The 26,337-nt window shown below is 36.4% G+C and overlaps 1 long non-coding RNA gene across 1 annotated transcript; it reads left to right on the forward strand.

Moving 5' to 3' along the window:
• Positions 1–8,795: 8,795 nt before the first annotated feature.
• On the forward strand, positions 8,796–12,717 carry LOC141933435 (uncharacterized). Its single transcript, XR_012626091.1, has 4 exons — positions 8,796–8,868; positions 8,951–8,994; positions 12,404–12,497; positions 12,690–12,717. It is a non-coding gene; the product is annotated as an uncharacterized LOC141933435 (long non-coding RNA).
• The last annotated feature ends 13,620 nt before the right edge of the window (positions 12,718–26,337 follow it).

The raw sequence follows: 26,337 nt of genomic DNA on the forward strand, positions 1-26,337 counted from the left end.
TCATTATCATTTCTCAAGCAGAAAGCTCAATATAGGTGCCTTTCTCAGGGATTAGGACCAGCACTGCTCCTTTCTCAGCAACACAGTGCAACATCAGGCTGCTACAATCAACCCCTGAGAGTGGACTTCATTACCCCCAGGCTTTCACCATCTAAAGCGAGTTGCTCAGGATTGATTTTTAGTGATTAACACCAATGACCTCTGATGCAATGTTATTCATAAGTCTCAAATATTACAGTTCATATACCAAATGTGAAGTTAGGATTAAAATACAAAACAAAACCAATAACTAAAAATGCACATCTACTAAGCAAGTGTTATCAACAAGCCTCTGATGTGTATTTTCAACATTAGTGTTCCCAAGGATTTACTAGTTATTATACTGCCTAGTAAACCCACACATACTTGCAGGGAAACTTCTAAAGGAATTTCCTTGCCAAGAACCAGCAGAGAGTTAAATTGAGGTCTGTAATACAGAACAAAAGTTACGATATGTGAAAAACTGCTTAAAAGGCTCATTAACAATGAATCATCACATGTTGATATTCAGAATTTGCATTTATCTAAAAATAATAGAAGTATTCATGTTTATGTACATAGAAATGCAACACATTATAAATCATAAATGCCTTTTCTCTGGCATTTGGTAAAGCTGGCAAAATTTTATCATCAGTTTTGGTCAACTACATATATACCTTTTATCTTTTACAAAACCCAACCATTTGCAAATAAGGAATTTGCAAGCACAAAATCCTCAAGGAAATTATTCTTTGTATTCAAGAATATAAATATCTGCACAGAAATTAGTTCTTCCAAATATTTTAAAATGCAAGACAAATATGAATACTTTTACCAAAGCCTATGTAGCAGGACACACATTTTCACCTCAGAAGGATGCTGATATTCATGGTTCCATTGAGTATTAGCATGGGCTAAGTTCATCAGATATCCCTACCTGGATCCGACGTGCCTTACCCAGTCACTGGCTCAGATCTTGGGTCTTTGAAGATACCACCCTCCCCTCCTCCTACTTGCCATCTAGCCTGGCTTCAAATTTGTTAGTGAGTTCCATCTCTGCCAGACACAGAACACTGAACAAAGTCACACAGAAAATACATAGGAACAAGTTAGTAAGAAGGCAGGACAGACTGTAGTAATCAGGCACAGGCCTGGGCCCCACAAGTGCACTGACCAGTGGTTTACATGGAGCTGGCACTTTTTATCTCACCTCCTCTCTGCTCTCCAATGCTTGCTCCTCTTCAATCTACCTCAGTCCCTACCTTTGGCTCTTCTCCTAAATATCCCATTGTAAATTCTACAGATTCACACAATCCCCTCAGAATATCCCTTGAGGTTTTATACAATCCCACAAGCCTCCTCAAAAATCCCATAAAAATTTAGCTCTTTCCCATAAGGCCCAATAATAATCTTGTTTCCCCTTCTTCTCAATTACAAAGTTCTGGTTGAACTTCTTCAAAGCTCTAAGTGGTTCCTTCAGTGGTCCATTGATAGTGACCAGAGAGATGATCTCTGTTATTTTATCTCCTCTTCCTTAGGGCTTATGTATCTGGGTATCTAATTTATTACTTCTCTTGTCTCTTGTCTTTGCCTCTTACACTGATGAACTATTAACTTTGTTTTCTGACAAACCCCATACCCTTACATTAGCTTTAACAGACTAAGTTAGTCAGCTTCAGGGAGTCAAACTTGTACTATAAATGCCACTATAAGATTAAAGGTGTATTACCAAGTTTCTCAGACCAAAAAAAAAAAAGTCATGACACACAACTGTACAGTGCAAATCTGTAAGAATTAATTATTTCAGTTAGGGGAGTATAATATAGTACTTCTGCTTCACACACAAACATGCAAATGAAAGCTGCAGTCTATTGCTGAATCAAACTCTTCTGACATGAGATTATTGTCATTGGCAGGACAAGTGTTATTTAAAGAGGAAATAAAGAGATATGACTTAATTTTTGTGCACAGTGTGTAAGGAACTGAAAGAAGTAATTCCTCAAACATTTATTGACACAGAAAACCTCAAGGACAAGCTGTGGCCTTTGGATTAGTCTAAGGAATGTCACCTAAGGAAGAGGGAGTGTATTGAAGGATGCACCCCCCCACTCCCTTGCAGTTGCATTGTCAAACTCCTTAGATAAACCTCAAAGGGGGGAAACTGGACTATGTGAAACCAAATGTTTCCCCTCAAGCACAAGTACCACTAATCACTGGCTCTATTATGTAAGCCTGATACTTTGTGGCTCTATTGTGCAAGCCAGACACCATGCTTGACTTGCTAATGAATTCCCACCTTCGCCATTGAAGTGGTAACAAGAACTGTTAAGAGGTGATAATTTTGGGGATGACTGATAAGAAGCATGAATTCAGCAAACAGAGAACAGAGGAAAAAACAAAGGTGGGCAGGGTGAGTATGACCACTGACTCAACTGGAACCCATGCTCCACCTTTTTCCTTGTCTCTCATGGAAATAAGTTTGTGGAATACCAGCCCCTCCTCATCTAGTATGCTAATCAGCTGATAAAATGAACTTAAAAGGCTACAGAAACTGCTGTGTAGTGCACCCACCACTCAAGATTATCAGACCTGAGACAACACTGGATCCAGGGGTGGTGATCCGGATTTCTTTGACTCTATTTCTCTTTCTTTTTCTTTCCTTTCTTTTCTTTCTTATAGATTTATAAGAGACCACATTCTTTATTATCCTTTTCCGAGTTTAAATTGTTTTCTACTGCAAGTAAAATATTTTAACTGGTTGTTTGGTGTTGTTTTCACCTTAATTTAACCTGAGGGGATCACAGAACCATTGCAACTCTCTGGGCTTCCAGTCTGGATTGTGACACAGTGGTGTAAGCAGGCAGAGTGTTCTCTTGCTCTTAGCTTAGATTCTCAAGTAATGAAAAATACAGGATTGTGTTATCAGTTTTAGGTTATTCAGTAATTCTTGATCATTCAGGTGTTTATCAATCACCTTTAAGGGTGAGCAGATAATTTAAATTCCACAATTTGTTTGAACCTAGTAGCCACATATTGAAGACAGATCCAAATCAGTGTCCTTACTGAGGAAAGGTAGAAAAACCAGAACTGTTTTATGCTCTTAGTAGTATATGGCTAATGAGTTAAGCTACAGCTAACAGTCAGCCTGTCATAAAGTACATGCTTAGCTCAAAAAAAGTCTCAGGGTTGTGTCTTTTCCCCAGTAAGAACATCACAAGACACATGGGTGAATTTGGAGTTGCTGCAGCACAGAATAGAGGTGAAATGGAGCTACTCTGTACCAAGAGAGGTTCCATTAGTTTTGCAGATCACAGAATTTATCTTCACAATTAATAGTCACACTGAGATAAAACCAAAGTTATTACTGAAAAAAAGAGAAGGTAGAACAAAGTACTTTTTGTCCTTTACAAATTTATGTCAAGGGTTCATTTGGTTTATTTTGGAGGGTTTGTTTGTAAATGTTTAGATCACTGTAGTGTAAGCTATTGAAAAGCATATCAACCATAAATTAATAAAAGACAATGTAAGCTCAATTTCCATCCATTCCATTATCACTCAGCCTCCAGCATTCTGATACACAAAACCAACCACATAACCCATCTGTGTACATCTACACAGGCATTTTTCCTGTTGTAACATTACTACCTCTTTACCTTCCATTATAGAAAGTGTAGAGGATAATAAAATAACCATGACTTCTCACCATTACAAATACAGTTGTTTCTCCCCTGTATTTGTACTGAGATATTGAACAGGTGACACAAAAATTGACTTATGTAGCTGGCACAATAAAGAATGCATTGTCTGACATCTCTAAACACTAAAGGAATCGAACTTTAATTTTCCTTTTATCACCTGGAAAAAGAAAAAAGGGCGAGGTGTCATCAAATATAAAATTCATTGTCTGATAGGTTTTAAAAAAAACCCCAACAACATATTTCACAGCTACAGCTCTTGGTTTATTTATTAGAAAAAAACAGGATTAGAATATGTAATGTTTATTTAAGTACATGCTCTGTCTCTTCTGCTTACAATTATGAAATAAGATATAGTTCTTTTTAGCAAATTGCCTTTTCCTGTTTAAACTGCTGATGTATAACAAAATGTAAAGGGCTTGAGCATAAAGGGTAAAGTAAGGAAAGCTGTAAAGAAACAGAGCAGTATAATTTCTGTAAGTATACCCAATGAAGACACTCAAGGGTAAAATCTGGCCACACACTGCAGATGTCAATAAAACAAAGACATTTGAGACAATACAATTTATTACATTTCTGAAGTCACATGTTCTGAAGCTGGATGAGACTAAGCTGTGTTTTAAAAAGTGCTAGCTTAAGCAGTGATACAGGGAAATGATCACCTGCTTTGAAACTTATTTACTTACAGCAACTTATAATGATTTCTGAATATTGCTTAATAATCCTGCTTTCCCTTACCGGTCTGTGGAAACTTACCAAGAACTACTGTGTTCATCAAAACAAAGCAGTTTTCCATGGAAATTTACCAAGAATTACTATGTTTGGCAAAAATAAGAGACATGTCCTTGGAAAGCAGATGGGTTCTAACTAGTTTAGTCTTTGTAGTGAATAAATAGCCGTATATGGGCAGTAGAAACTAATATGCTGGTGCTTTTAGATAAGATAGAATGGGTAAACTGGCTGAAACCACTCTTGTTCAAGAAATTGGCTAAGAGAATCTGTGCATGCTCCGAGGAAAAGTACAAGGTGAGAAAGACTATGAGCCTTCCTCCAAAAGACCCCCGAAGACGACCACCAGGAGGCAATGCGCAGGCGCAAAGATAACATAAACTGCTGACACCAGCCTTTTGAACTAACCCAGCCTTACTCATGCATATGTATATTTGTATTATGTAATCCAATGAATATGTATATCCACACTCTAAGTTTCTGGTAAAATGTGCTGTTGGTGTGCAAGCTTTGTGGAGAAATCCCCTTGCACCCTGGCACCGGAATAAACATACCTGCTTTATAACTCTCTCCGAGTTGTAGAGTTTGTTTCCGCGCATCAGTTGCATTTAAGGGCATGCTAAAAAAATCATATTTTGCAAGAGTTTGAGGTACCTGATAATTCATCTTATTCTAGGTAATGAAAACTCTTTGGTAATGCTCCTATACTTTAGGAATGGGACTTTGAAACAATTGGTTGTGTTGTATCAAGTACAGACATACTAATTCAGTACAGAAGTAAAAATAGTTTTTCCACATGCATTTATTAGGTGATTGATATGAACTGATTGCATCTGTTCTTGCACAGAGCCTAACAGAACTAAATGAACTCCAGATCACCTCAGGAGTTCTTTTTCTCTGTACTGATTTATAGCATACAATTAGAACATTGCAATTTGTAGTTTTGTGACATTTCTCTCACCATGCTTACCCCTGTCTCAAGATAGATGAGGCTTCATCCACACTAAGTCCCACATGTGAAATTTCCCTAGTTGGACTTTTCTAGACAAGCCCTTTATAATAACACTGCCTGCCTATCTTGACAAATATTCTCAACAGCACATATCACAACAAAAGCAAGAAATACCATCTCTGTAATTCTGATTGTCATTTTCTAGTGTAGCACTAGCTCCTCTACCTCACATTTCTGACCAGCTAGATGGAGCCATTCTTGTGTATCCTCTCTCAAATTACTGCACAAACCTTACTGATCAGCCTCATTTGGCTCCCCACTTGCAGACTCCTTCTGGGCAAAACCAGCAAATTCCACTGCTTTTCTAAGTAGCATTTATTGGTACTTCAATGTATGGCTATATTTCTCCCTAATGTAACTCCAGAAGCTGCATTTTGTGAGCTTATGTAGAACTATAGCTCATTAAAATGATACCAAGGAAAACCCTGTTTTCATATCATCTTATCTCCTTTGCAGAGGAAGTCAGTCAGCAATTAAAAATTTTTGAATACAACTACTGGGTCTGAAATGTTTGGGTTTCGCTTTATTTTTTGCCCCGCTGTGGTGGTTTAGCCCCTGCCGGGGTCTGAGACCATGCGGCTGCTACCCCTCCCCCACAAAGGGAGTGAAATACAAAGCCCCAAGACTGAAATAAGGAAAGGTTTAATACAACAATGCAATAGCAACACAACAACCAACAACAATAACAATAACAGTAATAGTGATAGCAATGAACAGAGCAAAATAGCTACCAAATACAGCAGTGAGAGGAGCAGATGTACAAAACCATGAGTGCACCGCGCTCCCGCGCCAGGAAATGTGACGCGCCAGGATGTGACGTCAGTCCGCATGGTATCTGAATAACCCGGCTAGAGCTCCCCCCCCCACTGCTGGGGAAACTTAACCCTATCCTGGTTAAACCAGGACACCCGCCTAAGTGATTTCCTATTTTTTTAATAGTTTCATAACACAAAGCAATATCCTATTATTCTTTTTTACGTATTGTGTATCTCCATAGAGATATCTTGTTCAGAAGGCTATAATCAGATTATTTCCAGATACATGTAGGTTTATAAATTAAGATTTCTTTTCTTTTTAATAAAAGTAGTAAATAGCTAACTTCAAAGGATTGAATTACTGTTATAAATCACGTTAATCTGTGATTCTTTGTAGAAGGCTACTACCATGAAGGCTATATTTGACAACATTTGTACATTCTCGGCCAACAATCTTCAACCTGTGGTTCAGGGGCTACTACACACTGGTGAAAGATCAGTCCTGCAAAACTTTTTGCACCTAGGAGGTGGGAAATTATGCACACAGACAGGTGAGCAACCACAAAGGATGAGATACCACTACCACCATAAATAAATATTCAAGCTTATTTGCTTTAATATCTGCTAGAAATTAAAAACATGCTTTCATGAATCATACAAGCATTCATTATGAAATTCTGACAGTATATAACAAATTAATTCATTGCCAAGTGAAATGTGGAAATATAGACTTAAAATATATGTGGGCTTTCTCAGTAAGATTTAGAATACCTTTACCTACAACAGGTTGAGAAGTACTGGTGTGGAATAAGCTTCCTAGTCAACAGACAGCCTGAACTCTACTCCTTCCTCCTCTGACATTCCTCAACGGAAGAGCAAAAGCCGCATCCTTTCCATTATCACCTCAGTGCTAAAAGCACACATACACTACACTACTCACCAAAAACATGGTAGTAAGCTATGACAAGCCAGTGGTAGCTGTCCTGTTTCTTGACTTAACCACATTACGCTCCACTTTATGCTCTTCTGTAATTAATCAGAGGTGCTGTCTGTCCAGGAAGCTGAAATAAAAGTGTACAATAGAAGAAAAATAACTTTGCATAGCAATTTGCAGCATTACAAAGGAGAGCTAACCAGGCAGTATAGAAAATTTTCAGTCAAAGCCTCACAATAGAAGGCACAAATCATCCTCATACAGACAGCAATTTGTAAGTTACACCTTGCATCATATCAAATGACCAGCTTCTCAAAATATGAATATATAACTAGTGAAACATAAAATAGCAGAAATGGTAAAATATGTCCTAAACCTGACACATTTATAAGCTGGGGGAATTCCCATCAGGTCTTGCAAGTAAGCCTTCTTTATTTACCTTGAGTTTCATAGGAGTTCCATTTGTACATTTCTTTTTGGTACAGACCTCAACCCTTTGGAGTCTCTTTGTAATTTAACGTTGTTCTGTGAGTACGCAACAAAAAAGTGGGGCTTGTTGCCACCAGAATAATGCATGTAGCAGTACAGCAACTTAGTTCTGATCTTCATCTTTCCAAAGGGCCTCTCCCAGGATTAACAAATGCAAAGTGTCTGCAATTATATGTACATATATATAAGAAGACCAACAGCACCAAGAAAACACAGATGCCCAAGGTACTGCCACCCACAACATAATTCCTCTTGCTCATCTTTTATTTCCTACATTTTTCCTATGAGAAACTCAGACTGAAATGAGGTTGGGCTGACCATAACAGTCACCTATATGAAGCCTTAGGACTGCCTGTTGTGCTGTATTTTTTCTGATTGGTTTTGTAGCACAGAGAGACAACAAAAGAGGCAGTACCAAACAAATCCAAGTGTTACGGTTCACAGACAGAGACAGAAGTGCCATAACTGAAGTTAAAACTGTAAAGTAACTGTAAGACTGAACATAATGTCCTGGGCACACCACTGCTGGAGCAGACTGAGAAGGTCTCCTTAAAAGCATAACACCTTTCCAGATACATACTGGAAAGCGGATCCTGCAAAACAGCACATTAACAGTTCAGACACAGGAGTATGTAGGTGCTGTGGGGAGCAAAGGAGGGATATCTTTACATGAGGAAAAAGAGAATACTTGCACAGTGACCTGAAACAGAGCATTTTGGTAAATATTAAGGTGAAGTTTCAGCAAAGTAGCACATGATTAGGCTCAGCAAAGAGGAAAAGATGTGTGGCACATGGAAGAGCACAAACAGGGCACCCTGTCAAGTGGCAGCATGCAATGCTCAAGTGATTACAGTAAGTAGCAGACCATGATCTGTAACGAAGACTCTGTTCTGGTGTCCCTAGTATTTGTAAAAGAACCTTGTTTAATTTGTAGACAAAGTACAGTTTACTGTTTCACACACTTTGATGAAAAACATATAAATGGCATATCCCACACAGTATAAATTGGGGGGGATGGAAGGATAAATTTTTTCTAATTCTCTCTCTTTCTCTCTCCAGACTCCTATCACAACTAAGAAAGTTATCTTTTTCTGTCTACTTATTTCATATTTCACTGATGAAAAATAATGAGACTAAAATGTGCAGATAGAAATGTTCCAGCTGAACAGTAAGAATGGTGTTTGGAGGTCTGAGCTGGTTTGGAATAAATCCTAAATGTTTACAACATACAAAACTGTGAGTAAAATTCTCTTGCTATTAAGCGTCTACTGTATCTGAAGCATCCTGCTATAATCCCAGTGCCTATGTCTTTATACAGTGTTCTGTGCTTTCTGGCCCTCCTCATCATTAACTGCTATTACAGTAAGTAAATTACATATAATTATATTATATTTTGATCTCTGTTTGACAGTCATCTTCTGCAGACCTTAGTGGTTTTGAAATTCTTTTGCGTAATGTGTGCTAAAATTAATATCCAAAATAGTTAAAACTCACAAATCCACCCATCTTCAGTCTCTGTTTTTCAAAACACTGCAAATATTTTTAAATCTATGTTCCATCATTTCTGTATTTGTAAAACAGGTAAATATACTACATTCAAAATAAAAAAGAAAAAGAAACCAAAACAACCCCCAACACACTTCCTTTCTGGCCCTATAAACTATCTGTAGGATATATTCCAAATATTTCTGCTTTTATTTCCTCTTTATATGACCAATTAAATAAAAGCTAAGAAGTTATTTATCAGTTACTAATTAAAATACATGTGCATTTAAAAATTTATACTTATTAATGTCTAGAAAATACTTTATATATTTAAAAGCACCCTTCTTATTTAAATTGCATCTAAACATGTATTGTAGTAAAAACAAACCATATTTCATAGCTCCTACAAATATTAAAAGACTGCAGAAAGCTGGCAGAACCCATGAAATTTGCCTCATTCTACAGCTGTTGAAGGAGTAGGAAATCAGTCAAATGAAAGAACTCTTTCTATATATTTTACACAGAAACAAAATTCTGTGAGAAGCACACATGATCTCTACTATAGCCTAGAGTCACCACTGTATGGTTACATTTCTTTTTAACCCAGAAAAGGCTACCTCCTTGGTGTCACACTCAGTTATTTTCACCAATAAAGTTCAAGGATATTCCATAATTTTTGTGTAACACTAAGGGTGTAAAATTATCCTGAGATTTTTGAAAACAAAAAAAAAGAAGACAAAATGAAAAAAAACCCACAAACAAACCCCTAACAAAAAACAAATAGCATAGATGTCAATCATTATCATTTAATGAAAATGAAATTACCAACATTTTGCTTATTATAAAAGCATTTATTTCAAGACCAGTAAACTTCCACCAGCAAGTCTGTCTCAAGTGAGGATACTTTTCTGGCCACGCAGAGACAATTATGTCAATGAGAGAGCAGAGACTCCTCTGCTATAATCACTTTAGTCCCCCACAGTAGTATGATTCTGCAAGTGTATGACATCATACTGCATGGACTGAATACCAAGAGTGAGGCCTGATACTCTAGATACCATCGGTACAGATTAGAATAACAAAGCAAAACATTCTGGTGCTTCATGCCAAATTTATTTTTAAAAAGCCATGTAAACCATTTAGTTGGAGATCATCAAAATATATCAGATGCCACATGTGGCTTTGTCACTGAATAAGAAAAAGAAGTCAATCCAATAATGTTAGAAGTACTGCCATACATGCCACTGATTAGACAGGAGTAATATATCCATTTTAAATTTGTAGTGTTTCCTAACCAAGTTACTCCTCTATGTATTCTAGAACCACTGAAACAGTGGGGGTAGACATGTTACAAACATTCCTGGAAGTAACATCAGTTCTGAGTAGCATGTGCATTATATTGCCCTACTACCCATATGTCTTACCAGAAGTGCTATGAACACTAAAAGTGAGTGATACACTTGTTCTGTGCTCAGTACACTGAAATATGTCCTTTACAATAAGTTGCAACAAGTAAATTATACAGCTTTAAAATTACACTGCCAAACTTCACTTTGGGTGAACTTCCTTCTTGGTTGAAACCATTATAAATAACTTCAGTAGATTTTTAAACTACTTCCCAATCATTGTTAAAGATATGGGAACAAAAGCATTATCATTAATACAAGGAGGGATATCTTATGTTGTCATTTAATAGTATGATGCATGATAAATTGGGAAATGAGTTTATTGGTTTGGGAGAATAAGTAGCCTGTGTTTATGAATATGACTTTCAGTTGGGAGTGGTAGAATAAAATGTTAGGAACAAACTCTTTCAGTTAAAATTATTCTAAAGTCATTGCAGCAGCACATATAAGAGTGAGATGTTCAAATGAAAACTCCAACAGGTATTTAAAGACTTCCAGTGGTGATCTGAGGTTGCCCCAGGACTAAACACTGTGATAGCATGTATCCTCTGAAGTTTAAAGATGCATCAACTTTGAAATACATCAACAAGATAAAATAAGGTTAAAATGTGATGTCCTACAATTCTTTATCAGTTGGACAATGTTTGAGTAAAGTGGTTTTTTTTGCAAGGCAGGATTTTCCTTTACTGTTACTGAGATGTGAAAGCTATTCATGCTGATGAACAGTATATGAAAGAAAAATCCTCCAGAAATGATTGCTAATTTTCAGAAGAATTCTACTCTCAAGACTATGTACTTATTAGAATATAAAATACTGTGAAATTCTTTTTTTCCTGTTTCACAGACATTTTAGTGGAAGGGCACATAATCAAACAGATTAATGAGATTAAGTATTTTTAGACTGCATTGCCTTTAAGGAAGCATACTGAATAGTCCCCACCTAGTCCAAAGTACTCCTTTTGCATCTCTTCACCTGAGAGAATGTGTTTCTCAGTCAGAAATGGAGGCTTCCATCAAATATTCCTGTGAGACACCCAGCAATTGCTGAGGTGTTCACAAAAGGCTAAATCATTTTCAAGGAAGATAATAGCCAAACAAATATTTTTCAAAATTTAATGTTGTAAAGAAGTTTAACTTTTCTGTCTGCTTTGAGCCCTACACCAATTAAGATGGTTTAAAGAAATCACACTGTATATGGAATTAAAAATGAGATGAGATTTGTAAAGGTGAATATTTCAGATTCTGAAATCAACGAAAGGAATAACCTTAAAAGCATATCTCTGCTCTTTGTTGACTTTTAATACACTATTTAAATATGTGGAGTATAACTGAAGTACCAATCCACAATTTTCAATCCTGATAATAAAATAATCTATTATTATTTATCCCGGTGGGGGTGGGGGGGGTGGGGGGGAAGTGACAATGCTACATTGTATTCTGGCTTTTCTTTTGATTAAACATGCACATCTTGATTCCATGTTGTCTAATTCCTCTCAAGTTGTATCTTAACAACTGAGCAAACAGCACAACAGGATGCATAATCAAAAGCAGTTTCTAAATCTACAGATATTCAAACATACAGAGAAAAATTAAGTAGACAGAATGGGAACATGTTTTAAGACTGAGTAGTTTTTCAACATAGTTCTAAAACAGAGCAAAGAACGTTGAGAAAACTACATAGTCATTGCAAAATAAAGAGCTGATCTGCTTGACAAAAACCTAAGATAATGAATAGCTCAATGTGAAGATAGTCCTACTAGATAAAAAAGGGTGTCAGGAAGAGCAAAGAATACTTTCCAAAGTGGCAAAACCAGTCTCAGTTTAAAAATTAAGATTAGTTTTCTTTCACTATTGAAACACATGATTCCTTCTGTCTTCAGGACATAATTATCTTTGAAAAGACCTAGAAAATTAAGAGGATGCTTGAAGAAAGGAAATTCTTGACCATGTAGCTGTTGATAATTGACATCTGCTGTAAGTACTTCCCTTTCTTTGAGATTTATTCTTACTTAATTTTGGAGAATATATCTAGTTGTATTCATACAGTAATAATGTAATAGATTAATAATACAGTACCTTACAGGGTATATGTTATAGAATAATTTACGGCAAAATAGACAGATCTTAAAAACAAATATGGGTGACAATTTTATTTTATTTCCTTAGGTGCCTCATCTGATTCAAAAGATGTGACAGTTGATTCACACCTCTATTCATTCCAAAGACTAAGAATTTACAACTTTCATTGATAAAAGAAGACAGCGTTAGTAAGTTTAATATGTGTAATTTACAGCCCCACTGATTTTCTAGCTCAGATGTCCAGACAGTTGACATTCACACACCATTAAAATTACATTTCTCTACTGATATAAATGAAAGTCACTGTTCATGTAAGAGATCTTAAAGCTGTTTTCTTTTCCTAGTCACCTTTGTTTTGAAAAGCTGCACCATTTCTCGGGTTCTCTCTTAACTGAAACATATTCTTCAGCTAAGATTTGTAAATTTCTTGAGGTCCAAAGCCTGTATGTGTTCAAATATTTGGCACTGGCATGAACTGAAAATAAAAAATACACTGACCTAGTAAGAAAATCCAGTGTATCTACTATTATAGTATTTTTAAACTTGAATGAACAGAGTGACATTCGCGTTCTTTTCAGCTGTTGTTATCCTGTTAAGCTTTGCTGTATATTTATGCATCATCAATCTTTGAAAATAATTTCAGTCAGCTAAGCATAAAAAGGGACACAATTTCAGACAAACTAACAGCCGAACAAGTTTTAGTCAAAACTGCAAGAGCCCTGCTTCCTGTGTTCCCTCTTTTTGCATATTAGTATGAAACATCAACATGTCCATTCCCTAAAAAATTTACTTCCATTTATTGAGCCTTTGCATTATATTTTCTTTAATACCAGTAGCAACTTGCATGAATCACGCTGTAGCAGAGAAGACACCACATAACACAGCTACCCTATAATTAGATGCCCTTGAGAACATACATTTCCTGAAAACTCTGTATTGAGCCCTGGTCTTCCATGATGGCCCTCCAGTTTTCATGCTCAGAATTTTTCCAAAGAAAAGTGATGAGCAATGGGGAAGGGAGGTGAGTGCTTGTTTTCTCTTTTCCCAACATGCTAGGATAAAGTCAAACGCAGCAACTGGAAAGTACTCCCCAGTCTCAGAGTCTGGATGTAGCCACACAATCTGGCAATACAGCACTTAAAATTGACTATTATTTCTAGAAAACCATCACATGGCTTTGTTCTATGAACTTTTCTGAAAATTGTCATTTTTTTATATGGTAACTATAAGATTAGTCAGCTATTCACAATATATACAGGAAAGAAGTGTAAACACCTAACAGTACACCTAAACCTGTCAGGACATTATTTTGTTATTGTTTTGATGAGAATTGACTAAGTGTTTAGGTGAAGGAAATACATTCCTAGTAGTTTTAGCTGAGGTCTCCAAATGGTATAAGTATCATCTGTATCCACAGAACACTTTCTCTAAGTAATTACCTTTCAAGCACCATCAGACAATGGGCCAAGGGGGAATGCACATAGGCAATGCCTAAACACAACTGTCTACTGTGCTTGTGAGGAGTATAATCATCTTTCATCTGTAGGTAACGTGGCTACTCTCTGCCCAACCATACAGCATGCATTTTTTTATATATACATTATTATCATAGCTGAGTGATTTTTTTTTTCTTCCATGTTGCAGAATTTGTGTTTTGTTGGTGGTCTGAAATTCCTTCACTATCTCAAAGTTCTTCAAATACAATCTTTTCAAAGGACGAGCCATGGATATTCAAAATGGCAGCTGTGGTATTTGGTTTACTGTCACATAACACTGGTTGTCTTTCCTAATTCATCAAGGCACCTAGAATTTTCACTTCAGTGACAGGTCTCACCTGCTTAAAGTAGTCAAGCTGTTAATTGCTAAATATCCAGTTTCCATGTAATATAAAGTACGTAAGTATACATTCTATATTATACTAACATGACTAAAAGGAAGATCCCCAAAATGTGGCTCTGGTACTGAAGGAGATTAGCAACATGGAAAAGGCTGAGGTGCTCACTGCCTTCTTTGTCTCAGTTTTCAGTGCCAAAATTTTCCTCAGGTCCCTCAGGTTTTCATACCAGAAGGCTGAGCTCCAGGGGGAGAATTACTTTGGGAGTATAGGAAGAGTAATTTAGGAACCAACATATACAAGTCTATGAGATCAGATGGAAGGCATCCACAGGTGCTGATGGAGGCACTCAGTTAACGTGAGGTTTACCAGCTTCAAAGTGTCATAACAATCATCACCTTTCATCAGGAAAAGAAAAGAAAAAAAGAAAATAAAAAGAAAGGTAGATGAATCCAGGGAACTACAGGCTAGTCAGGCTCACCTCAGTCCCTGTGAAGTTTATAGAGCAAGACCATTTATGAGAAGTCATTTCAGGCATTTGAACAATGGCTGGGAACAGCCACCTGAATTTACCAAGTTAAATCACTCCTCACTAGCTTGACTACATTTTTTTTTTTTTTAATGTCCCTTAAATGGACAAGGGGAGAGCACTGGATTTTGTATACCTTGTCTAGGAAGGCCTTCAGCACCATATTCTGTAGAACGTTGGTATTCAATCTGGGGAGAAATTAACTATATGGAAGGTTGGATAGAAAAGCAGCTAGACTGCTGAGCTCAAACAATAATGATCAGTGGCTGTAAATTCAATGGCAGCTAATTCCTAGTGACATTCCTCAGAGGCTAATACTAAAGCAAACATTCTGTAACTTCTTTATTAAAACCTGGACAAGGGGACAGAATCCATTCTTCACAAGCTTGCTACTGACACCAAATGTGAGGAAGCAATCCATGTATTGGAAGGCATGGTTCAGAGGGACCTCAACAAGCAGGAGGAAGGGGCAGACAAAAGCCTCTTGTTATATTTAAAAAAGAAAAAAGACAGAGAAGTTCTGCACCTAGGACAAAACCAAACCAAAACATGAAAACAGACAAACAAACATGCAACAATCTAGGCAACAGGATAATTAGCAACCCTGTAGTAAATGGTTTGGAGCTCCATGGGGCCATTAATTCAACATGGGTCACCAGTGTAACCTTGCAACAGTGATAACTCCCCACTTCTGGGCTGCATTACTGAAACCACAGACAATAGTCAAGGGCAGTGATTCTTAGTCTCTGCCTGAAACACATGAAGGTAGATGCGGAATATTAGGTACATTATGTCCAGTTTGGGGTCCTCCAGTGCAAGAGAGATCAAAAAAACAGAGACAATCAAATGGAGAGCTACTAAGATGGTGAGAGAGCTGGAGCACGTGAAATAAAAAGAGAGGCTGATGAAGCTCTGTTTTGCCTCAAGAAAAGAAGATTATCAAGGGATCTAACTGCACTCTTCTGCTACAAACAAGACCAAACCCGGGTGTTATTTTGGGGTTTTGGTTGGTTGGTTGATTTATTTGTTTGGGTTTTTTTTTCACTAGGCACTGAAACACCTTGCCCAGGAAGAATGTGGAATCTCCATCGTTGGTGACAGTGAAATTTTTACTGAACAGGCCCTGAACAACCTGACCAAACTTTGAAGCAGGCCCTGTTTTGACTAGACTACCTGACCTTCAAAGGTCCCTTCCCACCTAGACTATTCTGTGATTCAAAACTTCTGTCATTATAATACAGAGGTTTCTACAGGATATACCTGAGTTGTGAAACCAAATCTATAACAAAGGTGGCAACTGCACCTGTATCTCTTCTGTTATAAATGGTCATGGTATAAGATGTGGTAGTATTTATTATGAATTAGGAGAGTATCCTTAGTGAAAGAGCTGAGCTTTCATTAATGTCAGTCTGACATTTGCAAAATTGATTTGTTTTGACATTTAGAGCACTTCTGTTTTGGTGTGGACTCATGTCTGACATTAAGCAAACTAAATTACAGTAGTTTTGTTTAAAAGCTTTCCATAGAACATTATTATTTTACAATGCAGATGATAACTGCTCTAACAGAAGCAGGCATGTCTTAAAAAAACAGAGCAGGTATACTGACTTATCTGGAAACAAATTCCTTAAATGAAGACTATCTAAAGTATTAAATGTTAGTTACTGAAAATAAATGAAGGCTTAGTTATAAAACTTGGAATCCAATTAAAAGTTTGAGATAATGCATCAAGAACCTTATCTGCATTTTTATCTTAAGAGAAAACACAAAAAAAAAAAGGGTTATATCTTAAAAAGAAATACGAATAATCTGAGAAAGCAAAAGAGACACTAGCTCAAACATCTGAACTCTGATTTAAGCAGTGCTACAGGTCTTTTTCTCAATTTGGTTTACATTTGAAATGCATAAATTGATCACATAGGCAAAACAGATCAAGTTAAAAAGAAATGGCTAATTTTCCTCTGAATGAATTTTGTATCTGGATGTTCACCTAATATTAAATTTTGTAGTTTTCTTCTGATGCACTGTAATAATTCAAATGATTTTTGGATTCAGTTTTCTATTACTTAATCACAATGTATAACAAATCACAGGGTTCTTCTGGTACTTATGTCTGAAAGGTACACAACGCAGGATCCAAGATTACAATTCACAGTATTATATTATTTTTCTTACAGATTAAAAGTCTAGGAACTAAGTCCAAGTAAACTTTAGGATTAATCATACCTGCACTGAATATCCCAACAAAGAAGAACTATTCCAACATGCCTTCCTTTTTCCCCATTTTTATCCTCCCATGGTATAAAAGCACCACTGCATCCAATAGTAACCATGTGAGGAGTCTCCACACTTTGTGGGCTCCCTAGTTAACCACAGCAGGTTTCTGTCCACTGGGTACCTCTGCAGGCCGCACCCTCTACCATATATTAGGCAATGTACTCCCTCCTACTTTTCAGTCAGCTCAGCAGTGGCAGCAGAGCCAGATGGAGCTTTTCATCCCCTCTGTGTTCTGTATTCTCTTCTGTATTGTGATACCTTGGCTTGCCTGCCAGTTTCCCAGGATTTCCAGATGGTCTTCCAGGACTCTGCTAGACAGATTCAAAACTACTTAATTTCCAAGATCAGTTGAAATCAAACAAATGCGGCCAATATGTATGGTACATATGCGGACGTTAAATATCTTGTCTCAATAATATCAACAATATCAATACCAGAGAACTCCATAAGGAACTATGGAAAGCTGGAAATGCACTTCTGGTCTATTTCTTTCTTTCCCAAGCTAAACAGAGCAAGTTGAGTGAGTGTGTGCGTGGTATTCTTTCACATGATGATCTTTTCTATAGCTTTTAACTTCTGTTAAATAGTGCACTCATATCTCAAAATAGGTTCTGACATAAACATGATATTCAGGATGAAGTCCTGTCATCAGCTTTATAATATTTATTTTCACAGCTGCTTTCTAAAGTGTTCTGTCTCCACCCTAATATTTATTTTCTGCTCCTTCACTAAACTGTCCACTTCGATATGCAGACCTTTTACATAATGATTACAATTATATTTAACTTACAACTTGGAAATATATATAATTAACTGAAATTATTTGTTCTGAAGCAAACTGCACTCCATTTGTCATCCCTATAGACAACCACCACCCTGTTCTCTTTCCTGAAAAATCCCTCCCCCTAGTCTTTACCAGACTTAAGCAAATTAATGATTTTATGAGAGCTATGTCTTCTTCCCTTTAGGATATTCTTTTTGTTTGCTATCATAAAGGAATAGGTAATACCAAGCCTGTGAGAACTCAAATATCACACATTTTATTCTGAGGGACAGCTCTAGAACCCACATTAACTGTAGTCCAGTGCAACAAAAACATCTTAACAGTATATCCTCCTCTATCAGACTTGCCTTTTTATGTCAGTTCATTTGCAGGAATGTACATATATTTTAAAAGTGTACACACAAAAAAAGGAAAAATAAAAGACCTGTTCTATTAGAAATTGAATTTAAACCCACAAATAAATTGTATTTTTTCCATTAAATTTGCATAAGTCCTACATTTAAAAAAAAAAGAAAAGTTTTAAGCGCTGTTAACTTGAAAATAAAAGAAGTTCAATCTGATTATTTTTAGATAACTGAATATTGTTTTTAATACCTTACAGACTATTAAGATTTATTTATTTAAGAATGGAATGAAACAGGTTAAGGGCTGAAATACATGAATTTGCATTTTAATCTATTTCTGCAGACTGATATGTCAAGCCAAGGGTATCATAATAAGTTTACTCAGGCAGAGTGAACAAAATTTATGAAATTTCAGTTTAAGAGGGAACGAACTTCCATCAAAGCTATTTTATTTACTTCTTTTAATTGATATTTTGCACTACCAGTGTCATGACTGTAACTGAAGTTCAGGGACAGTTGAAACCTTAAAGCAACATTATTAAATATCAGTAGATAACTCTATTAAATTGATAATTAACTGTGCCAAGTGTCCTCTTTCAGCCAGGATAGAGTTAACTTTCCTTGGGCTGAGAGTGAGCACAGCTGAAGGGCTGGGTCCTGATCACTGATCACCTGATCACTCCATCACTGGAGCATTCCATGTCATGTGACGTCAAAGCTCAGCATACAGGCCAGCAGGCGTGTGCTCTCTCACACACATTGCTTGTTTTGTTTTCAGTTTCTGGATCGGCCGGGCAGAGTTTCTCTGGTGTGGTTGGATCGATGCTGGGGACGGTCGCCGCTCGGAGAGCCACTACTTCATTTTACTACTATTATTACTGTTGATTTTGCCAGTAATTTTTTTTTAATTTAACCTACAAATTTCTTCCTTTGTTCCTCCCCTATTTCACCAGGGAGGGGTTGGTAAACAACTGGCCATGTGGCAATTTGCTACTGATTGAGTTCAAACCACAACACCAAGAGAAACTTAATAATAATAATAAAAAAAACTGCTTAAGATTTTTTTTAACCTGTTTTCATTGCTCACTAATGAAGATACAAGAAATCAGCAGTCTCAGCATCACTTCCAACAGTGTTAAATCATTGTCCTTGAGAAGGCAATTATTATAGTATTTAATATGTGCCTCTATTGATCTGAAAGAGCAGTACCACTTATATTTTCTAATCATGCTAAGAAATCCATAAACATTAAAAATGTTCCAAATTATGCACTATTGGTTTCCTTGCCATTTTCATTTCCAGTGACTAATGAACATCAAAAACTAGGGAATAATTTGAAAGTCCACAGGTAATTACTGGAAAGTAAACTGGATTATTAGTCTGTGACTTTTACACTGAGTAAACTGCTCAGTACATGATTGAGATTGTTATTCAACACAGTTGCTTTATCACAGAATCAATAAGAATTTGCAGACTATCAAGATGGGCAAATTTTGAAACTCTGACATCATAAAATGCGTATTAGTAATTTCACAATTACATATAATACTGTCTTTAGTGAAGTAGCACTTTTATGCACTGTTTAATAAATGGATAATATCTTCAAGTTAGTTAAAATAACATGCTGGATTGTAGTGCTTGATTTTTCTGTCTATTGGTAGTGGATGCATTTGCACTTTGTTCTAAAAATTTATATTATAAATAAATGTTAATGCTTCCAGATCTTAAAACTCCTTTGTCGTTGTTCTTAAAGTATTTGCCACTCCCTAAACTCAAACACTTTTAGGAAGTGTCTCAAATCCAAACAATGATGCAAGTACATCTGAAGTGAGCTTCACATTAGCAGACTTGATAGCAAACAGCTTGCCATAAATGCACATCTGTGGTGCTGGCAGGAAATAAATACTACAGATGAGTTCAGCCTTTGCTTATATTTGCAGTCACACTGATGCTGTTTCACAAAGCAACCCTCAACAACCCAAAAACCTGAAATACTTGTTTCAAGTGTACATATACAATTTCTACATCAAAACTCCACTGATTCAGGACCATGGCATTAGATCTATACAGAGTAAGTGTCAGAAAGAGATACTAGCATCACAGTATATACCACCCTTTCCAGATTGAAGTCATAAGCAATTACATGTTTACAGATTCAACATGGTTACAGCATTAACTACAGAAGGCTTTGCTAGGTTGCTTGATTAAAGGCTGGTTTCCATAATCACAGAGGAGCACAGACGAACAGTGACAGGCTGAGGAACCCCAGTAATCCAGTCAGAGCAACCATAAGTCCCTGATTTGGCTCCTTCCAGGTCTGTCAGAGGAGAAGGATCAATCAGCCTACTGTCCTTGAGCAACACCCCTCACAATGGAAGAGGCTCCTGGATCACGTCACAGACCAAGTGGGGTTCCTGCCTACCACTTTCCAAATAAAGAACAGCTTTGCTAGAATATTTCGCTTATGTTTAAAAATGCTAATATGATTTAGTTCATGAAGAACAAAAATCAAGTGACAGAACTGAAACTCATGAAAAGATTATATTTGTCAAGGTGTTTCTGTTGAAAAGCAGAAGTTTGGAAAACAAATTTACCAAATCCATAATTTGGGGAAACTTCAATTAGCTTTGACACAAAGTAAAGTCTGACATTATTCCATATCATACGATCACTATATAAACATAATATACTGTCATTTCTTTATTTTCACATACACCTTTACTATAAGGTATACTTGGCTGTAACTCAATAACTTTCAAACTTCTAGAGCTGCTGTTTTCAGCTAAACAAGCCATAATAAATACTATTTTAGATGGTTTACAATCCATAATAAATACTATTTTAGATGGTTTACAAGTCAGTAATCTCTGCCTCAGAAGAATACACACAGCAGAGACACACATGTATGTACACCCTGGTTCTGAACTTCAGTTTATCTAGAAAAGGGAAGGTGCACTGAAGTATATCCAAGTGAAAAATCTGCTATGAAAACAAAACCCCCAAATCACTATCAATGTTACTAGTCACAATGTTGTCTCTGGAAAATGCTAAGAGATCTCTGAGCTCTCCACATCCACTGGTAGGATTCATAGCAAATTACTGCTTATCAAAACATTTACCTATGCATGAAATGCCAGCGTGGTATCTAAAAGACCATATGGTAAATAGAACCAATTTAGTATCATATGGAAGATCCAAAAAATTTATTATATAAATGACTCCAGACACACTCTAATAAAGTGGAAAAAGAGAGACAAGACTTACGTTCTCACCATATGAGCAGGTCATCCAATAAATAAATGCATAGATAGAGCAAGAATTTTCAGTGCTATAGAAGCTGAAAGTAAATGATGACAGAATTCAGAAAGATAAGCTCTCTCTTTACGCAGTTTATAAACTATCAGTTATTCTTAATGCTTCTTCTGAATGCACAAGCAATTAAGTATCATGGGAGACCTTAACTACAAAAAAGTAGTAGGATAAGAGGAGACATGATCAATCAGTAACCAGCTGTACTTCACAATGACCTACCTTGCTCTGCAGTAGAAAACCCAGAGTCAGAGACTTAATGAAAAGAATCTTAATTGAAAACTCCATCTTTAACAAAATCAAATTATATTCCATTGTGATTATTTCTTACTAGAAACAAAGGCAATGTGTTTTACTTCTAGCAAAAGCTAGAATAAAACCATAAGCCTTGATTCTCATGTACTTTCCTCTGACAGCCATGTGAACCACTAAAGCCATCACTCAAGAGCTAGCAAGAAAAATTGCCGGTTCTGATTACTTTGCTTTATACAAACACTAGGCACATATAAATGAAGTTGTATGGCATAAGAAAGTAGACAGGAAAGTCTCCTGAGTAGTCTAAATTAAAAGCAGAGGCAGCAGCTATTTCTGAGAGGACAGTTAGTACAAAATATAGCAAGTCCTTCAACAAAAGGAAGGGAGAAGCTGTGGTAGGCATTTTTCTGACAGCTAAAGGGTTTGAGTTCATTTGTCAGCTTTGCAGGATGTGCAGTCCTAACAGAATGCAAGTATGGCTCCTCGCAACCAACAACTTCTTTTCCTCCCACTGATGGACTTCAAGGGCTTAAAATAAAACAAACAGAAAAAAACCACCAACACAAAAACCCCACCACCCTCCAGGATAACAATCCCTGCATATTACACTAACTAATATTACAGTTTTGGGAACAAGCCAAAATGGTTCTTTTGCATTTTGACACCATCAGATCATTTCTGCTTCTTCTTTGAGACATGTTTACTGACAAGTGAATTTCAGAGTATCTCAGAATGGCACAAGAATGGCAGTCAAACCAAATAATCCTATCAGCTCCATACAACCAAAGTTCTCCTACTCCAGTGCTGAACATCAGTGTCAGCAAAACCAGGACAAAAAAATTCAGTTCTCATGTCCATTTCGTGCTTGTTTTCTTGCCTGAAAATGCCTGCTAATATACCAACTACTGAGAATCTCATACTAAATTTTATCATAAAGACACCTTTGTTCTAAAGGCTGTCTTAAGATAACATATAGGCTATTTTTTAATTGATGAAATTGAGAAGAAAGTAAAATACGTTTTCTGCAGAAAGATCAGAGGAAAACAATTATAATGCATAATACTATTACCATTAATTATAAAATTTGAATACTTTGTCTTTGTTGATTCAGCATTGGAACTGACAGTGAAATGCTTTACTGAAAAGGACGAAATAGGGATATGTACATAATGTACTGGGGGAGAATCTTGACATACATTTAAAATTTGCATGTCTAGTTTGTAAGAATTTGGAAAATGGTCAGGTAGAAGGTTTCCACAGTACAGTGTACATGCAGAATCAAGACATCTGGAGTAAAGAGATCTGGTTTAAACGTATGGAATTTTTCTTCATACTCAAAAAATTCAAATACATTTACTTTAATACATGATATTTGAAGATTGCTAAAAATACAGGTTGCTCTAGCAGAAAAACAATGACCAAACATGTAACCAAGCAGATAATTCCAATGAATTAATATGTACTGATATTGAAATAAAATGAAAGAGAAAAGAGAAAAACATAATACATACACAGAGCAGTTATGGGAGGTGGGGGACTGGTTCAAAGCACATGGAAACAGAAAAATTACTATTATGGGAATTATTATTAGTCTCATAAGAAATCCACTCTAAGTGTGATTTTTTTGGTTTTTTTTTTTTGGTTTTTTTTTTTTTTTTCCTAATTCATTTCCTGAATAAATCAACCTTCTGAAAATCAGCTTTGGCCTACTGCCACCCACTTGCTTCATTTGCTGACTTTTCATACTCAGCACTTCGCCACTCCGTAATGCCTGTTTACATGACAGGAATTTAAAAGGATGAAGAGATATTAATGAAGTCACTCAAGAATATACTACAGTCTTTAATGAAAAGTAAAGTTACTCTAGAGTCAGTGTAAAATGACTGACTCTAGGGGCCAGACTCAAAGCCCGCTGAGCCCAACACAAAGGTCAGTATTTTTATGTCTTGCTTTTATCTCTTTAAACCTCGAAACACAGATGTTTTGTATTAACAGACTGGATACTTATGATTATAAACCACTTAACAAAATTACAGAGAAATATTGTAAGAACAGTAAAAAAATCACCTTGCTAACATTTTTTTATGTATATAGTTTTAAAAATATTTACATTAACAGCTGAATAATGGAATTTTAGAGACAGAGGAATGACACAAGGAACCAAAAGAGGCTCTAGACTTGTCTCATTGTACCAAGTGAAAGCTTGAGTGGCCACTGAGAAAGATGAGCATCAAGAAAAAACTCTTGAGTCCAACATCGCTTTCAGACCCTTCAGGGAGGATTAGAAAGCTGTCTTCTCAGACACTTTCAGGAAGATTTGTTTGTTTTACTCTGCTCACATTCCAAGCTAGCAGAAGGGATACCAGCCGACCCTGCTCTAAAAAAAATGTATATAAAACTTTTGAGACATCATGGCACAGAAAACGTAGTCGGTCTTTTAAGCTCAGTGGCATAGCTCCAGTAATCTTCCAGATCAGATAAATTGAGGAAATATGATAGTTGCTTCCATTATGCCAATGGGCACAGATTCCAAGTATATATGAAAAGATACTGTGATATAGCTGGTATTTCATTATGGATCCCTTTCCTAAACCAGTATATCTTTATTTAGAATTTTACATTGCTAAGTATATGACAGACTGGGATTTTGAAAACTCTGTTGATTATAAAGTAAAAATACCTAATCACAGAAAGCAAGGATGCTCTACACAAAAGGAAACTACATGCTTTGTTAATAACTAAACACAAACCTGCTGAACTTTTGATCACATAAGGAAGTCTTACATTGTTTCTGAAACTCATTAAATAGAAACTCCTACAGAGAATAAATTCTGGGTATGTTGGCTTAACTGCAGATTTTAACTGTGGTTCTTCCTGAAGTGTCCAAAATTACTTACGAAACAGTCTTATTGTTTCAAAAAACCAAAACCAATATCAACAAAAAACCCAACCCCAAATAAGCAAACAAAGAAATAAAAAAACAGAAACAAAGCAGAAGGCCACTGCAGCCTCAGCAGAACAGCTAATTTTCTTTGCCTTCCCTGTATGCATCATGCATCCTCACAGAATAATGGATGCACTCTGAGCTGCTGGTGTCAGGACACATTGTTAACCATTGCCAATTATCTCCGTTTCCACTAGAGGGGATGGAATTTGAAAGCAGCTGGCACTGCAAAAGACTGGAACTTTAAATTAGGCATAAATTGCAATGTAGTAGACAGAAATTGCCATCCTAACAGTCTTAATAAATACTGGCATGTACTGAAGTGCCCACTACCCACTGCCTTCCACAAACAGTCTGGCACTCCCCAGTTGCCATGGAAACTGCAGGATCGCTCCCATCACACCATGCTCCCATTTTTTTGCTGCAGTGCTGAAGCATCATTTCCACAGCACAACAGCACACGTTTATTACTGAAGAATTCCACTACTACATTGTCACATCACAATGTCACAAAAATAAGGAAATTTGCAACATAAAAATTCTCTGTAATTTTCAAGTGTCTGCCTTACAGATATCAACAGTAGAAACAGAGTCATACAAATAGAAAAGTGTCACCAACATTCTAGGTGAAAAAAAATACATACCACTCCTTCTTTACTTTTCCGTGGGGAAAGAAAAGCTATTCTCAGTTGTTTAATACATAGATTTTATGAACTTCAAAGTTTGAAACTGCCGGTACAGTGTCATGCTTGCACACTTAGAAAAAAATAATCTAATGCACGGAATATATTGTGGTAAGTTATTAAAACTGCTATTAGACAAAAAGAATGTATGTTTGCTGTATGAGACCCATGAAGCCTAGATATTGATATTATGACCACCTTCTCACATACTCTATTGTCACGAACTGCTGTGCTTGAGACTGCTCTAATGGAGAAGAGCAGCTGAAATGTTGAGCAGCAAGCATAATACACCTTTAGCATGGCAAAAGAGAAAAGAACCCAGGTCAGCGTACGCCTTCTTGCTATCATATCTTGCATTCATCAGTCATCTCAGAATTTACATGAATTGTTATAGAAAGTTCAGGTCACATCTAATTGCAATAATTACTTTGGATGAAACAAACATGCCCTTCTTTAGAAACATTTCTAATGTGTCATCCATTGCAATTTCTATTCTTACATAACTATAAAAAAACCCCACTTCTGCTACTAAGGATTAAAACCTCCCTTGGTCTTTTACACTAAAATATACCTCTGTGTGAAGAAATGACTGGAGCTCTAATAAGGCTTTAATTACTTGAATGAGTAGACTGCGCTAAATAGCATGAATACAACCTTGGCTAACAAAAGCACTGCAGCTAATCTAAGTCCTCCTCAGCATTGTTTTTTCAATACTGTAACAGATTTAGCATTTCAACACACATACTACACACATACAATTTACTAATTGTTTTGCA

Source organism: Strix aluco, chromosome 1, assembly GCF_031877795.1.
Source record: "Strix aluco isolate bStrAlu1 chromosome 1, bStrAlu1.hap1, whole genome shotgun sequence".
Lineage (NCBI taxonomy): Eukaryota > Metazoa > Chordata > Aves > Strigiformes > Strigidae > Strix > Strix aluco.